We start from the raw sequence: 15435 nt of genomic DNA, 5'->3' as shown, positions 1-15435 counted from the left end.
TACAGCATTATTCTCATTTAAAGACTTGTTTGAAATGCTTCAGAATACATTTAACTGTCAAATAGAAATCTGAGATTATTTTGCACAAGAGACCGACAATGACCTTTTGTCATGCCCCAGTCTACCTGCTCGTCAGTTAAAGGGGCTAATATTATTTTAAGTCAACACATTATAAATTTAAAAGATTATTTACTAGAAATAGCTTTATTTCGTGTATGTGTGCACGTTTTGACAACCGGCGAATTTATGAAGTTGGAATCTGCTCATCATGCTTTTATCTATGAAACCATATGATGAAACAAACACTCCTAAACAGAAATAATTGTGTGGGCCTAAGCCTTTTTACAAGCCCTGACCTCCAGTGAGAGAATCGGGCCGGGAGGAAGAGGAGTGACGGGGAGGTGAGGAGAGAGAAGCGAAGAGGATACCATGGTGAAGGGCTGGGAAAGAAGAGGGTAGACACACATCGACACGGAGACTCTCCCAGTTATTTAAACACGACTACTTACGGATCTCTTTTTTTCCTGCCTCCGTTGTTTTCCCGATTTCAGATTTACACACAAGGTTAATTCTTATTTTAAAATATTTTCTTCAGAATACCAGTTTATACAGTATTGTCACTCATTAGTGCCTGCAGCTCACAGCAGCGGACATTTTCAGACATTTTAATGACGTCTTAGACGGACATCAAATATGATTTTTTTAAAAAAACAAGTGAGGGTCGAAAAAGAAACAGACGCCACCACCGCTCATTCCATTGAGTTAGCGCTTGGGCAGGCACGTCCAACAAACTATGTAATCAAAGTTGTTATGTGATAGATGTGTTTCGCCTTTCCCTCCCGCCCCAAAAAGCCGGAAATTGGTGCAGAACCTTTAGTCAACCCATTTTTATCGTCAACCACATAATTTATTTAGCCTTTCTAAATCCCGGCTCCTTTTCAAAACTCTGTTCATCATTGGTGAAAATGTGTCAGGCTTCCTTGGCGATTGGATAACATACATGTCAATCAACTGTTTCGCCGTGTAGATTATCTTCGTCCGCCTGATAACTTTGAGGCGATTTGTACCCGGATGTTACTGGGATGAAATCACCAGTAGCCAATACGAGTCGATGATGTCAGTGTTGCAACAATAATTTCTTTTTCCCACCACCTCTCACCTGTTTAAGTATGTGTGTCGTAACATTTTTTAAAAACTCATTTATGTTGAAGTCTGAGTACATCTAAAACTTGAGATTATGTATTTTTGCGAATTGCACTCTTACATTTTTGTCAATAGCTTTTTGGTTTCAGATGCGTGACGCGTTGACGTTCTATTTTTAGGTCATGCTGAAGCAGGCAAGGCAACTGCAGCTCACAGCTCTGAGTGTTTTCAACTAATGTGGTATCAACCACTTTCTAGACTGGATCACAACAATTTTAAATGTTCATCAAAGTTATTTTATTATTGTTATGATCCTGATATTTCCATTTACAAATTCCTTCAAGGATAGAAAATGTGCCATTTTCAATATCGCATGTTAAATCATTGTTATTTTAAGGCTCTAGCAGTTTAAGGATTTCATCATGTGACCGACTGCTTTCTGATTTGCAACGTGGTTTTTTTGTGATTTGTCATAATTATCTGTCCCTGGAAGAAATTGCAATTTTGAAATTTTATGGTTTTAATTTATGTAACTAAGCACCCTGGTTAGCTTGAATTACCGACTCTTCCACTATGTGAGGGAAATACTGAGACAGTTTCTGTAGTGATATTGATGAAACCAGAAAATGTTGATAATGGAAGATTGAACGGTACTTCCCAATTGGAACAATATATGAATGTGGACAGAGCCTGAACTGTGTGGTTTAAGTAAAACATATAAAAAGACTTGAATCTAAAAACGCAAGCACGAGGAAATCTGCAGATGCTGGAATTTCAAGCAACACACATAAAAGTTGCTGGTGAACGCAGCAGGCCAGGCAGCATTTCTAGGGAGAGATACAGTCGACGTTTCGGGCTGAGACCCTTCGTCAGGACTAACTGAAAGAAGAGCTAGTAAGAGATTTGAAAGGGGGAGGGGGAGATCCAAAATGATAGGAGAAGACAGGAGGGGGAGGGATGGAGCCAAGAGCTGGACAGGTGATTGGCAAAAGGGATATGAGAGGATCATGGGACAGGAGGCCTAGGGAGAAAGAAAAGGGGGAGGGGGGAAAAGCCCAGAAGATGGGCAAGGGGCATAGTGAGGGACAGAGGGAGAAAAAGGACAGAGAGGAAAAGAATATATATATATATATATAATAACCGATGGGGTACAAGGGGGAGGAGGGGCATTAACGGAAGTTAGAGAAGTCAATGTTCATGCCATCAGGTTGGAGGCTACCCAGACGGAATATAATTTTTATTAACGACCTGGATGTGGGGGTAGAAGGGTGGGTTGGCAAGTTTGCAGATGACACAAAGGTTGGTGGTGTTGTAGATAGTGTAGAGGATTGTCAAAGATTGCAGAGAGACATTGATAGGATGCAGGAGTGGGCTGAGAAGTGGCAGATGGCGTTCAACCCAGAGAAGTGTGAGGTGGTACACTTTGGAAGGACAAACTCCAAGGCAGAGTACAAAGTAAATGGCAGGATACTTGGTAGTGTGGAGGAGCAGAGGGATCTCGGGGTACATGTCCACAGATCCCTGAAAGTTGCCTCACAGGTGGATAGGGTAGTTAAGAAAGCTTATGGGGTGTTAGCTTTCATAAGTTGAGGGATAGAGTTTAAGAGTCGCGATGTAATGATGCAGCTCTATAAAACTCTGGTTAGGCCACACTTGGGGTACTGTGTCCAGTTCTGGTCGCCTCACTATAGGAAGGATGTGGAAGCATTGGAAAGGGTACAGAGGAGATTTACCAGGATGCTGCCTGGTTTAGAAAGTATGCATTATGATCAGAGATTAAGGGAGCTAGGGCTTTACTTCTTGGAGAGAAGGAGGATGAGAGGAGACATGATAGAGGCGTACAAGATAATAAGAGGAATAGATAGAGTGGATAGCCAGCGCCTCTTCCCCAGGGCACCACTGCTCAATACAAGAGGACATGGCTTTAAGGTAAGGGGTGGGAAGTTCAAGGGGGATACTTGAGGAAGGTTTTTTACTCAGAGAGTGGTTGGTGCGTGGAATACACTGCCTGAGTCAGTGGTGGAGGAAGATACACTAGTGAAGTTTAAGAGACTACTAGACAGGTATATGGAGGAATTTAAGGTGGGGGCTTATATGGGAGGCAGGGTTTGAGGGTCAGCACAACATTGTGGGCCGAAGGGCCTGTATTGTGCTGTACTATTCTATGTTCTGTGTTCTATAAGGTGTTGTTCCTCCAACCTGAGTTGAATCAGTGGATTATGTAATTGTAGCCTGCCTAAAGAATAAAGAGAGTGAAAGGAGGAGATTGTGTTGTATATTTATTTGTTTATAACAGTAGATATGCTATTATTCCTCCTTGGTCACACCAGGAGAGAGCTGTATCATACCATGAAACTGTCAAATGAAACTCTGGGGAATACATTTTGCACAAATGGCAACCTACCTATGAAATGAAACAGTTCACTGTTGCTGATTCATGACATGAAAATCAGTAAGAGGAAATCCTTTGATACTTTTTTAAGCAAAATTCAGCAGATAAATGCATAAATTTAATTGTGCAGGTTCTGATCACCAAAGATCAGATTATTTGTGGACTGTAGCAATCAGTCCGATGGAACAGCCGCAACATGAGAAAGAGTTAAGAGTGCTTTCAGAGATGAAAAGCCGCAGAACGACCTACAGCCAGGCCTGAACTGTTGGATGGTTAACAACAGGAAGTACATGCAGTGAAATAAAACAATGAAACACAAAAGGCAGAAAGGAGAAAGCATTGCAAGTATTGTGGAAAGTGGCATGAGTAAATGAAAAAGAAATGTCCTGCTTTTGGGAGAATGCTTTATGGACTATACAATCATTTCTACAGTGTAGCCAATGAAGAGGGAACAATTATAAAGCTATACGGTAGATAAGATGAAACATCCAGGGACAAAGACGAGATCAGGATCAGATTCAGACTATCATGTGAATACGGTGTACAGTTCCAGGTCCCATAAAGGTCAATTCAGTGAAGACACCACCATGCATATTCAGCTTGATTTGGGAGCAACATGTAAAGTTGTTTTGAGGCAAGTCAGCAATCTTGAGGTAGTATATTTTAAACACTGAGTACTGTACTGTTTATATACCAGAGAACAATGAAGATGATTTGGAAATTCCGTTCAAAGTGGCAAACACAAACCAGCGAGAGAAATATACGATTTTCAATAAAGCAGATGAAAAAAGGATGTGACACTTACAAAATGAAGTTTTATAATGGGACAGGTGGGACTTCAACAGCACATCACACAGCCAAGTATACAGATGTTTAATCGAACAGGAATACCAAAACTAAAAAGCTGTAAGAACACAAGTGGAGGAAGACAAATAAAATGACCAGGACAACTGCAACTGAGTACAAAAGATCTGCCACTGTTAAAATAGTTGAAATGTCAATTGTCAAGTTTCCCCTGAAGCTGCTCCCTGACCTGCTGAATTCTCGCAGCAGCTTACATTTTTGCTTCAGTTTGACACATGATGTGACAGGAATTAGTAGATATTTCACCATTTTATCATCACTAGAAAATTGCAAGATGCAGATTGCTTTCAAAACCACAATCTCCATTTCTACAAAATGCAGGGACATTTTGCATATTGAGAAAATGGCAATTTTGCAAGTCACTTCAAATTGGCAATAGATAACCCTTTAGAGCAAGGGTTCCCAACCTGGGGTCTATGGACCCCTTGCTTTATGGTTTTGGTCCATAACATAAAAGAGGTTGGGAATCCCTGCTTCAGAGACATATGAAAAATCCAATCACTTAATAGATAATTTTCCAGAAGAGAAAGGTAATAACTCTCATTTTGGTTATATTTCACATCATTCCATAAATCACCTTTGTGACCCTGGTGCAATTCCAGTGTAAGTCATGCCCACAAGGACCCTCTTCATCATGCAACATTGCCTTTGGAGCATGATTTCAGGGACTTAATCCAGGTGATCCTAGAACAACCTTTATTGGATTCCACAGGGCAACTGTATTTCAGTCACATGGACTGGGCTAGATTTTGATATGGAAAAGTACCCAACATAAATCCATTAGCATTTACCAACTCTCCTTGATCCACTGCTCTTTGTCAGTTAAAGCCCAATCGTTTTCACCCCCCGCCCCCCGCCCCCGGCCCTTCTAATTCTCCAGACATCTTAAGGCCACTAATCTTAGAACAAGCACAGCACAGTATAAGCCTTTTGACCAATGATTTTGAGCTGAACTGTAAAAACATACTCCACAATCAATATAACCCTTCCCGACTATACATAATCCTTCATTTTTCTTTACATCTATGTGCCTATCTAAGAGTATTTTAAATGTTGCTGTTGTACCAGCCTCTATCACTACTCCCACAGTGTGTTCCAGACACCCACCTCTTTCTGTATTAAAAACCTACTTCTAACATTTCCTGAAACTTTTCTCCACTCACCTTGAATGAATGTCTTCTAGTATTGGCCACTACCCCTATTGAAAGGTCCTAGCTGTCCACTCTATCTATAAAATCCTCTCATAAACTTGTACACCTCTATGAAGTCACTTTTCATCCACCGAAGCAAGAGTTCATAGCTCATTCAACCTTTCCTCACAAGACATGTTCTCTAATCTAGGCACCATCCTGGTAGATCTCCTCTGCACTCTCCTTTAAGCTTCCACATCCTTCCTATCATGAGGCAAGCAGAACAAAACACAATACTCCAAGTGTTGTCTAACCCAAGCTTTTATAGAGCCAACATTACCTCACGGCTCTTCAACTCAATCCCCTGACTAATAAAGGCCAACACACTATACACCTTCTTAACCATCCTATCAACTTGTGTGGCAATTTTGACGGAATCCATAGACTCGGACCCCAAGATCCCTCTGTCTTCCAACACTGCTAAGAATCCTGACATTGTGTCAAAGAGAGGCAAGGGTGGATATCGGACCACTGGAAAACAATGCTGAAGAGGGAATAATGGGGGGAAAGGAAATGGCTGACAAATGGATTAAGTATCTTACCGACTGAATGAGTCAGCACAATAACCAATACTGAATAAATATCTCACTCTGGAAGACACTAACAGTATGGTGAAAATCCCAGGTGTCAGACGGCATGAAGTGTGTGAAGTTACCAATTCTCGGGAGAAGGTTCTTGGGAAACTTAAAGATCAGAAGGTAATAAAATCACCTGGACCAGATGGTGTACACTCCAGGGTTCTGAAAGAGGTGGCTGAAGAGATTGTGGAGACATTAGTAACTATCTTTCAAGAATCACTAGATTCTGGAATGGTTCCAGAAGACTGGAAAATTGCAAATGTCACTCCAATCTTTAAGAAGTGAGAGACAGAAGATAGGAAATTATAGGCCAGTTACTCTGACCTCAGTGGTTGGGAAGATGTTGGAGTTGGTTGTTAAGGATATGGTTTCAGGGTACTTGGAGGCACATCATAAAATGGTCAGCGCAGTTTCCTCAAGAGAAAATCTTGCCTGACAAATTTGTTGGAATTCTTTGAAGAAATAACAAGTAGGATAGACAAAGGAGAATCAGTTGATGTTGTGTAGTGGGATTTTCAGAAGGCCTTTGACAAGATGCCACACAGGAGGCTTTTTATCAAGCTATGAGCCCATGGTATTACAGGGAAGATTCTAGCATGGATAAAACAGGAGGCAAAGAGTAGGAATGAAGGGAGCCTTTTCTGACTGGCTGCCAGTGACTAGTTGTGTTCCACAGGGGTCTGTGTTGGGTCTAATTCTTTTTACGTTATGTCAATGATTTAGATGATGGAATCGACGGCTTTGTTGCAAAGTTTGCAGACAATACGAAGATAGGTGGGGGAGCAGGTAGTTTTGAGGAAGTAGAGAGGCTGCAGAAGGACTGAGACAGGTAAGTAGAATGGGCAAAGTAGCAGATGGAATACAGTGTCAGGAAGTATATGGTCATGCACTTTGGTAGAAGAAATGAAAGGGTTTACTATTTTCTAAATGGAGAGGAAAATATAAAAAACAGAGGTGCAAAAGGACTTGGTAGTCCTTGTGCAGGATTCCCTAAAAGTTAATTTGAAGGTTGAGTCTGTGGTGAGGACAGCAAATGTAAAGTTAGCATTCATCTCAAGAGGATTAGAATGTAAAAGCAAGGACGTATGTTGAGAATTTATAAAGCACTGATGAGGCCTCACCTGGAGTTTCAAAGGTACAATTTAATGTCAGAGAAATGTATACAATATACATCCTGAAATGTTTTTTCTTCGCAACCATCCGCGAAAACAGAGGAGTGCCCCAAAGAAAGAATGACAGTCAAATGTTAGAACCACAAAGTAACCCCCCGCCCAGCTCCCCCTTCCTGTGCCTAAGTGGGAGCAAGCAACAATCCCCCTACCCCCACCAGCAAAAAAAAAGCATCCGCCACCAAGCACTCAAGCATGAGCAAAGCAACAGTAAAGACACAGACTCGCAGTTACCCCAAAGACCTCATTGATCACCCGGCATTCGACATACCACAGGTTCTCTCTCTTCCTAATAAGGGAGAAAAGAGGCCTCTCCGTTTTCACAGTGAGCAGCTTTTGGCCCCTTAAGGAAAAGATGCACTGAAACTGAAGAGGGTTCAAAGGAGATTCACGAAAATGATTCAAGGATTTAACAGCTTGTCATATGAAGACCACTAGCCGGTACTGTTGTGGCATTAGCACTGGATCCTGGTCCTACGGATGGCCGGGTCCCAACATGGGCAATATCAGTATCTGGGCAGAAGAAAGGTCTGGCAAACTATTTCTTTATCTTGCCACGAAAACCCTGTTGTCAATTACATTATCCATCGGGTCGCCAAGATTTGACAACAACATATGAAGAGTATTTGATGGCTCAGGGCCTGTATTAACTGGAGTTCAGAAAAATCAGGGGTGAACTCATTGAAACTAATCAAATGGTGAAAGGTGTTGATTGAGTGGACATGGAGAGGATGTTTCCTATGGTGGGAGAGTCCAAGACCAGAACACACAACCTCAGAATAAAGAAGCGTCCTCTTTGAATGGAGATGAGGAGGAATTTCCTTAGCTAGAGATTGGTGACCATGGTATTATTTGCCACAGGCAGCTGTGGAGCTGTGTCTATACTTAAACCAGAGGTTGATAGATTATTGATTGGCCAGGACATGAAGGGTTAGAGGGGAAGGCAGGAGACTGGGGCTGAGAGGAAAATTGGATCAGCCATGATGAAATGACAGAGCAGTCTCAATGGGCAAAATGGCCTAATTCTGTTCCTAGCAACACACATAAAAGTTGTTGGTGAACACAGCAGGCCAGGCAGCATCTCTAGGAAGAGGTACAGTCGACGTTTCGGGCCAAGACCCTTCGTCAGGACTAACTGAAAGAAGAGCTAGTAAGAGATTTGAAAGTGGGAGGGGGAGGGGGAGATCCAAAATGATAGGATAAGGCAGGAGGGGGAGGGATGGAGCCAAGAGCTGGACAGTTGATTGGCAAAAGGGATATGAGAGGATCGGGAGGAAAAAAAGCCCAGAGGATGGGCAAGGGGTATAGTGAGAGGGACAGAGGGAGAAAAAGGAGAGAGAGAGAAAAAGAATGTGTGTATATAAATAAATAACAGATGGGGTACTGGGGGTGGTGGTGCATTAGTGGAAATCTGAGAAGTCAATGTTCATGCCATCAGGTTGGAGGCTACCCAGACGGAATATAAGGTGTTGTTCCTCCAACCTGAGTGTGGTTTCATCTTGACAGTAGAGGAGGCCGTGGATAGACATATCAGAATGGGAATGGGATGTGGAATTAAAATGTTTGGCCACTGGGAGATCCTGCTTTCTCTGGCGGACAGAGCGTAGGTGTTCAGCAAAACGATCTCCCAGTCTGCGTCGGGTCTTGCCAATATATAGAAGGCCACATCGGGAGCACTGGACACAGTATATCACCCCAGCCAACTCACAGGTGAAGTGTCGCCTCACCTGGAAGGACTGTCTGGGGCCCTGAACAGTGGTGAGGGAGGAAGTGTAAGGGCATGTGTAGCACTTGTTCCGCTTACAAAGATAAGTGCCCCACCTCCCCCTCGTAAACATTGACTTCTCAAACTTCCGCTAATGCCCCACCTCCCTCTCGTACCCCATCCGTTATTTATTTATATACACACATTCTTTTTCCCTCTCTCCTTTTTCTCCCTCTGTCCCTCTCACTCTCTCACTATACCACTTGCCCATCCTCTGGGCTTTTTCCCCCCCTCCCCCTTTTCTTTCTCCCTGGGCCTCCTGTCCCATCATCCCCTCATATCCCTTTTGCCAATCAACTGTCCAGCTCTTGGCTCCACCTCCCCCCCCCCCGTCTTCTCCTATCATTTTGGATCTCCCACTCTCCCTCCCACTTTCAAATCTCTTACTAGCTCTTCCTTCAGTTAGTCCTGACAAAGGGTCTCGGCCCGAAACGTCGACCTTACCTCTTCCTAGAGATACTGCCTGGCCTGCTGTGTTCACCAGCAACTTTTATGTGGGTTGCTTGAAATTCCAGCATCTGCAGAATTCCTCATGTTTGCGTAATTCAGTTCCTATATCTTATGGTCTTATGATTTTGTCAAGTTTGATCTTTCAAAGTGTAGCACCTCACACTTTCCTGCATTGAACTCCATCTGCCACTTCTTTGACCAATTCTTTATCCTGTTGTAATTGACTACAACCTTCTACACTATCCACAACACTTCCAAGTTTCATATCAGCTGCAAACTTTCCACTTCCTTGTCCAAGTCATTCATAAAAATCACAAAGAGCATGGGTCCCAGAACAGAAAGCTAGTTATTGACCTCCAGGCAGAATACTCTCCATCTACTATCACCCTCTGCCTTCTGTGGGCAGCCAATTCTAAATTCACACAGGCAAGTTCCCATTGATCATAAGCCTCTTGACTTTCTGGATTAGTCTACCACAGAGAACCTTGTCAAATGCCTTACCAAAATCCATATACATTTCATCCCCCACTCCTCTTCTTCTTCTGAAGCCCATCACACCTACTGAGACATTGACCCTTGTCAGCAGCTCACCAGGGTCCTGTGTCCTTGGCCAGTCATTCAAGGTGTAGTCCATCGAAGATCCTTCCTGTCCCAGGAATGAGGCCTTTACAGCTCTCGTTGGCATTTCTGTAGCGTTGAGTTTATACAGATGGGATTGCTAGCTTCACGCCCAACAGTCCTCCTTTGCAGCTGGACTTAGGACCGTCCATGGTGGAGTTATCCATCATTTTACCTTAATCAATTTGTGTTGTCACCTCTTTGAAAAAGTCTTATGAAGCATGACCTGCCCTTCACAAAATCATGTTGACTACTTCTAATTTGACTACACTTCTCCAAATGTGTGTAAATCCCATTTCTAATAATCCTCTCTGATAGTTTGCCCACAACTGACATATGACTCACTGGTTTATAATTCCCAAAATTGTCCCTTTTATCTTTCTTAAACAAAGGAACAACATTTATCGTCTTCCAATCTTCTGATACCACTCTTTTGGCCAGGGAAGATGCAAAGATCATCCTCAACATTTCCCTTGCTTCCTGTAGTAACCTGGGATATATCTCATCCAGGTCCAAAGACTTATGTATCCTTACGTTTCTCAAAAGCTTCAACACTCCCTCTTTCTCGATGACGATAGGATCCAGCACATTCACCTGTTCTACGTTGACCTCACATACGTCAAAGTCTTTTTTGGTGAAAATTGAAGCAAAATACATGTTAGGGAATTCCCCTACTTCCCCCACCCCCAGGCACACTTTCCCATTCTCCCTGAGTGGTTCTACCCTCACTCTAGTCATCCTCCTATTCTTGATATAGCTGTGGAATGCTTTAAGAGTTTTCCTTAATCCTATTTGACACGGTTCTTCTTATGCCCCTTCCTAAATCCTTTCTTAAGATCATTCCTGGTTTCTTTATAATTCTCAAGTACCCTGCTTGATATTTGCTTCCCAAACCTTAAGCATGCTTCCTTTTCCCTCATCTAAATGTTACACCTCTCTTATCAACCAGGGCTCCTTCACTCTACTATTCTTTCCCTGTTCCAGTTGGACAAACTTATCCAGAATGGTTTGCAAATGATCCCAAAAATATTTCACATTTCTGCCTTTCCCTGATAACCTCTTCCCATTTAAAGCTCCTAAATTCCAGCCTAATACTATAGTAATTCCATTATAATTATCCCTCCCCCAATTAACTACTTCCCATATCACCTGCTTCCATCTTTGTCCATAGCTATGCTTAACATCAGGGAGTTGTGTTCACTGTCTCCTAAATGCTCACCCACAGGTTCATTGCCTAGTAATAGATCTAGTATGGCCTTTCTCTAGTTGGCCTGTCCACATACTGTGTCAGGAATCATTTTGCGGGAAAGAAACTGGTGTTCCTGCTTGAATTAAGATCATATTGCTACATCACTTCCTCTAATTTGATGTCATGGCAGAATATGTCAGAATATTTCAAAGCTTTGCTCTCCGCTAAATCTATCCCTCTCCTTGGCTCCCATCTCAAGCTACATCAAGTGCTTTACATTGCATGTCTCACACTTAAAACTGACCTGAGCTTCATTTCCATCCATGCTGAGCTTAGTTGCTTCTGTTACATTCCATTCATACCTTAGTTATGCTTGCAACCTGAACACTCTTTGGCAAGACTCCCATCATCCATAAAGCATTGACTGAGCTCACACAAAACTACTAAAAATGTTCTATCCTGTATGCCGCATTTCTCCTTTGCCTTGGTGGGTACTGGTCTGCAGTGGCTTTCAGTTGATCAAAGCTACAAATTCGGAATCATTTAGTTCTTTTCACACTGCCGCTGTTCACTGCATCTCAAATCTCTTTTAACTTTTCATTGGCCAAATCAAAGCTGGTGATAAATCAGCATAGAAGAGGGAGATTGGAGGCCAAATGGTGCCACAGCAACCTCTGACTCAATATCAGCATAACTAAGAAGCTGATTATTGACTTCAGGAGGAGGAAATAGAAGGTCCATGAGCCAGGATGAGAGATGGAGAGGGTCAGCAACTTTAAATACCTCCAAATTATGTTTTCAGTGGACCTGTCTTGGGCCCAACATGCAAGTGCAATTACAAAGAATATAAGGCTAGCAGGAAGGAGCTTAAGAAAGAAACTAGGAGAGCCAGAAGGGGCCATGAGAAGGCCTTGGTGGACAGGATTAAAGAAAACACCAAGGCATTCTACAAGTATGTGAAGAGCAAAAGGATAAGATGTGAGAAAATAGGACCAATCAAGTGAGACAGTGGAAAAGTGTGTATGGAACCAGAGGAGATAGCAGAGGTACATAATGAGTACTTTGCTTCAGTATTCACTACGGAAAAGGATCTTGGCGATTGTAGGGAGGACTTTCAGCAGACTGAATAGCTTGAGCATGCGGATGTTAAGAAAGAGGATGTGCTGGAGCTTTTGGAAAGCATCAAGTTGGATAAGTCTCTGGGACCAAACGAGATGTATCCCAGGCTACTGTGGTAAGCAAAGAAGAAGATTGCTGAGCCTTTGGCAATGATCTTTGCATCATCATTGGGGATGGAAGAGGTTCCGGAGGATTGGAGGGTTGTGAATGTTGTTCCATTATTCACGAAAGGGAGTAGAGATGGCCCAGGAAATTATAGACCAGTGAGTCTTACTTCAGTGGTTGCTAAATGGATGGAAAAGATCCTGAGAGGAAGGATTTATGAACATTTAGAGAGGCATAATATGATTTGGAATAGTCAGCATGGCTTTGTCAAAGGCAGGTCGTGCCTTATGAGCCTGATTGAATTTTTTGAGGATGTGACTAAACACACTGATGAAGGTAGAGTGGTAGATGTAGTGCATATGAATTTCAGCAAGGCATTTGATAAGGTACCCCATGCAAGGCTTATTGAGAAAGTAAGGAGGCACGGGATCCAAGGGGACATTGCTCTGTGGATCCAGAACTGGGTTGCTCTCAGAAGGCAAAGTGTGGTTGTAGATGGGTCATATGCTGCATGCATGGAGGTTGGTCACCAGTGATGTGCCTCAGGGATCTGTTCTGGGACCCCTACTCTTCGTGATTTTTATAAATGACCTGGATGAAGAAGTGGAGGGATGGGTTAGTAAATTTGCTGATGACAGAAAGATTGGAGGTGTTGTAGTTAGTGTGGAGGGCTGTCAGAGGTTACAGAAAGACATCAATAGGATACAAAACTGTGCTGAGAAGTGGCAGATGGATTCAACCCAGATAAGTGTGAGGTGGTTCATTTTGGTAGGTCAAATATGATGGCAGAACATAATATTAATGGTAAGACTCTTGGCAGTGTGGAGGATCAGAAGGATCTTGGGGTCTGAGTCCATAGGACACTCAAAGCTGCTGCACAAGTTGACTCTGTGGTTAAGAAAGCACATGGTTCATTGGCCTTCATCAATCGTGGGATTGAGTTTAGGAGCCGAGAGGTAATGTTGCAGCTCTATAGGACCTTGGTCAGACCCCACTTGGAGTACTCTGCTCAGTTTTGGTCGCCTCACTATTGAAAGGGTGCAAAGGATGTTGCCTGGATTGGGGAGCATGCCTTATGAGAATAGGTTGAGTGAACTCTGCCTTTTTTCCTTGGAGCATTGGAGGATGAGAGGTGACCTGATAGAGGTGTATAAGATAATGAAAGGTATCGAACGTGTGGATAGTCAGAGGCTTTTTCCCCAGGGCTGAAATGGCTATCACAAGGGGGCACAGTTTTAAGGTGCTTGGAAGTAGGTACACAGGGATGTCAGGTAAGTTCTTTTTTAATGCAGAGAGTGGTGAGTGCATGGAATAGGCTGCCGATGATGGTGGTGAAGGCGGATATGATAGGGCCTTTTAAGAGACTCCTGGACAGGTACATGGAGCTCAGAAAAATAGAGGGCTATGGGTAACCCTAGGTAATTTCTAAGATAAGGACATGTTCGGCACAGCTTTGTGGGCTGAAGGGCCTGTATTGTGCTATAGGTTTTCTATGTTTCTATGTTCCAATCTGAAATATTCCTTTCTCTGCAACTGTATGATCTGCTGAGTACTTTCACCATTTTGTGTTTTTATTTCCAGTTTGTTATCTACAGTATTTTGCTTTTGAATTATTATTCTCACCCTTCTACTCAAATGTATTCGTAATCTTGTCACTCCAGAACTCTTTTGCCCAACAATTTACCAAGTTTTCCTCAACTTTGTCTCTTGTGTATCCCTCTTCCTTTCACCTCACAATATATATTTGTACAAACCAATGGCGATTAAGGAACAGATTCAATGAACTACAGGTCCACGTTCACCTTGCAGTGTGCAAATGGGGAGCATTCATGAGAAATGACCATAAAACAATCTCTGTCAGGAAACAAATTATTCCTAATTGTCAAACCTATATAAATATGAAAAAGATTCCTGAAGAGAGGAATAGCTTTGGCGATTGATTGAAATGACTTTAATAAAAGTCAAAACACAGTAGAGACCTTATATGTATAATTAAGAAATAGAAAACTATCCACACAGTAACGGCTCCCAATAGCATCAATTAAGCATTACATGTGAGAATAGACTAATATGTAAAATAACGATCTTAATATTCAGACCAGCTTAGTATGGAATCAAATATTTTGTGACAATTCAGAATTATGTTTGACATCAATAAGTCCCAGATGTGGAAAGGCATATTAGACTTAGCAATGCATAATGAGCCAAATGTATGTTGACCATCTAACAGTTTATGATTATTTATCTAATAGAGATTATTAAGTTTAATGTGATGTTTTGAAAGGGGAAAGCAGAATGGCTTTTGATATTTTAGCTTTAGCTCAGCCATAATTCTCTGCTTGAAGATGAAAACCATCCATGTTAAAGTGGGTAAAGGCATATATGATCATTAAGGTTCTAATCCAATTTGTGTTATACCACCAGAACCCAAGAAACAAAGGTGCTATTTTAAACAAAAAAGCTGAAGGATGAAAAGAAAAAAAGAAAATAAACTAAAAGAAGAAAGTATGCTTAAATTCCCAGTGACTGGGAGAAAAGCAAAATAAATACAAGTGAAAAAATGGAATGGGAAAAGAAAGTTGAAAGAGATATTAAAACTTAGCATGATTTTTTATTACAATATTACATTTATGTTAAAGATATTAGGAACAATTAAGTCCTTTTGGAAATTTATATAAATGAAAATAAGAAAATGTCAAATTTAATAATTACTTTTTGTTAATATTTATAGAAGAAGATAGCTTGCTACATAGTGAGACTTCAATGCAGAACGGGCAGGACCAGCAGCTCAGTATTCTGGGGTTCTATTTTTTCAGACATGAGAAAGTGTGAGGTGTTATTTTACTCAACAGG

At 41.9% G+C, this 15435-nt stretch overlaps 1 protein-coding gene across 5 annotated transcripts in view; it reads right to left on the bottom strand.

Annotated features, from left to right (window-relative positions):
* ppm1ba (protein phosphatase, Mg2+/Mn2+ dependent, 1Ba) overlaps positions 1-15435 on the bottom strand; it is a 171448-nt gene that overhangs the window by 139949 nt on the left and 16064 nt on the right. For 2 of the 5 annotated variants that reach the window (XM_063055656.1, XM_063055653.1), the window contains exon 1: positions 510-856. The exons of 1 other annotated variant lie outside the window; for it this stretch is intronic. The gene's annotated coding sequence lies outside the window, so the exon portion shown is untranslated. Of the gene's footprint in view, positions 1-509; positions 857-15435 lie in introns of those variants that run through there. 2 more of the 5 variants (XM_063055651.1, XM_063055660.1) reach the window with 2 other exon arrangements.

Source organism: Mobula hypostoma, chromosome 8 (assembly GCF_963921235.1).
Source record: "Mobula hypostoma chromosome 8, sMobHyp1.1, whole genome shotgun sequence".
Classification (NCBI taxonomy): domain Eukaryota; kingdom Metazoa; phylum Chordata; class Chondrichthyes; order Myliobatiformes; family Myliobatidae; genus Mobula; species Mobula hypostoma.
Note: the sequence above shows the minus strand (reverse complement) of the source record. Positions and strands in the feature narration are given on the sequence as shown.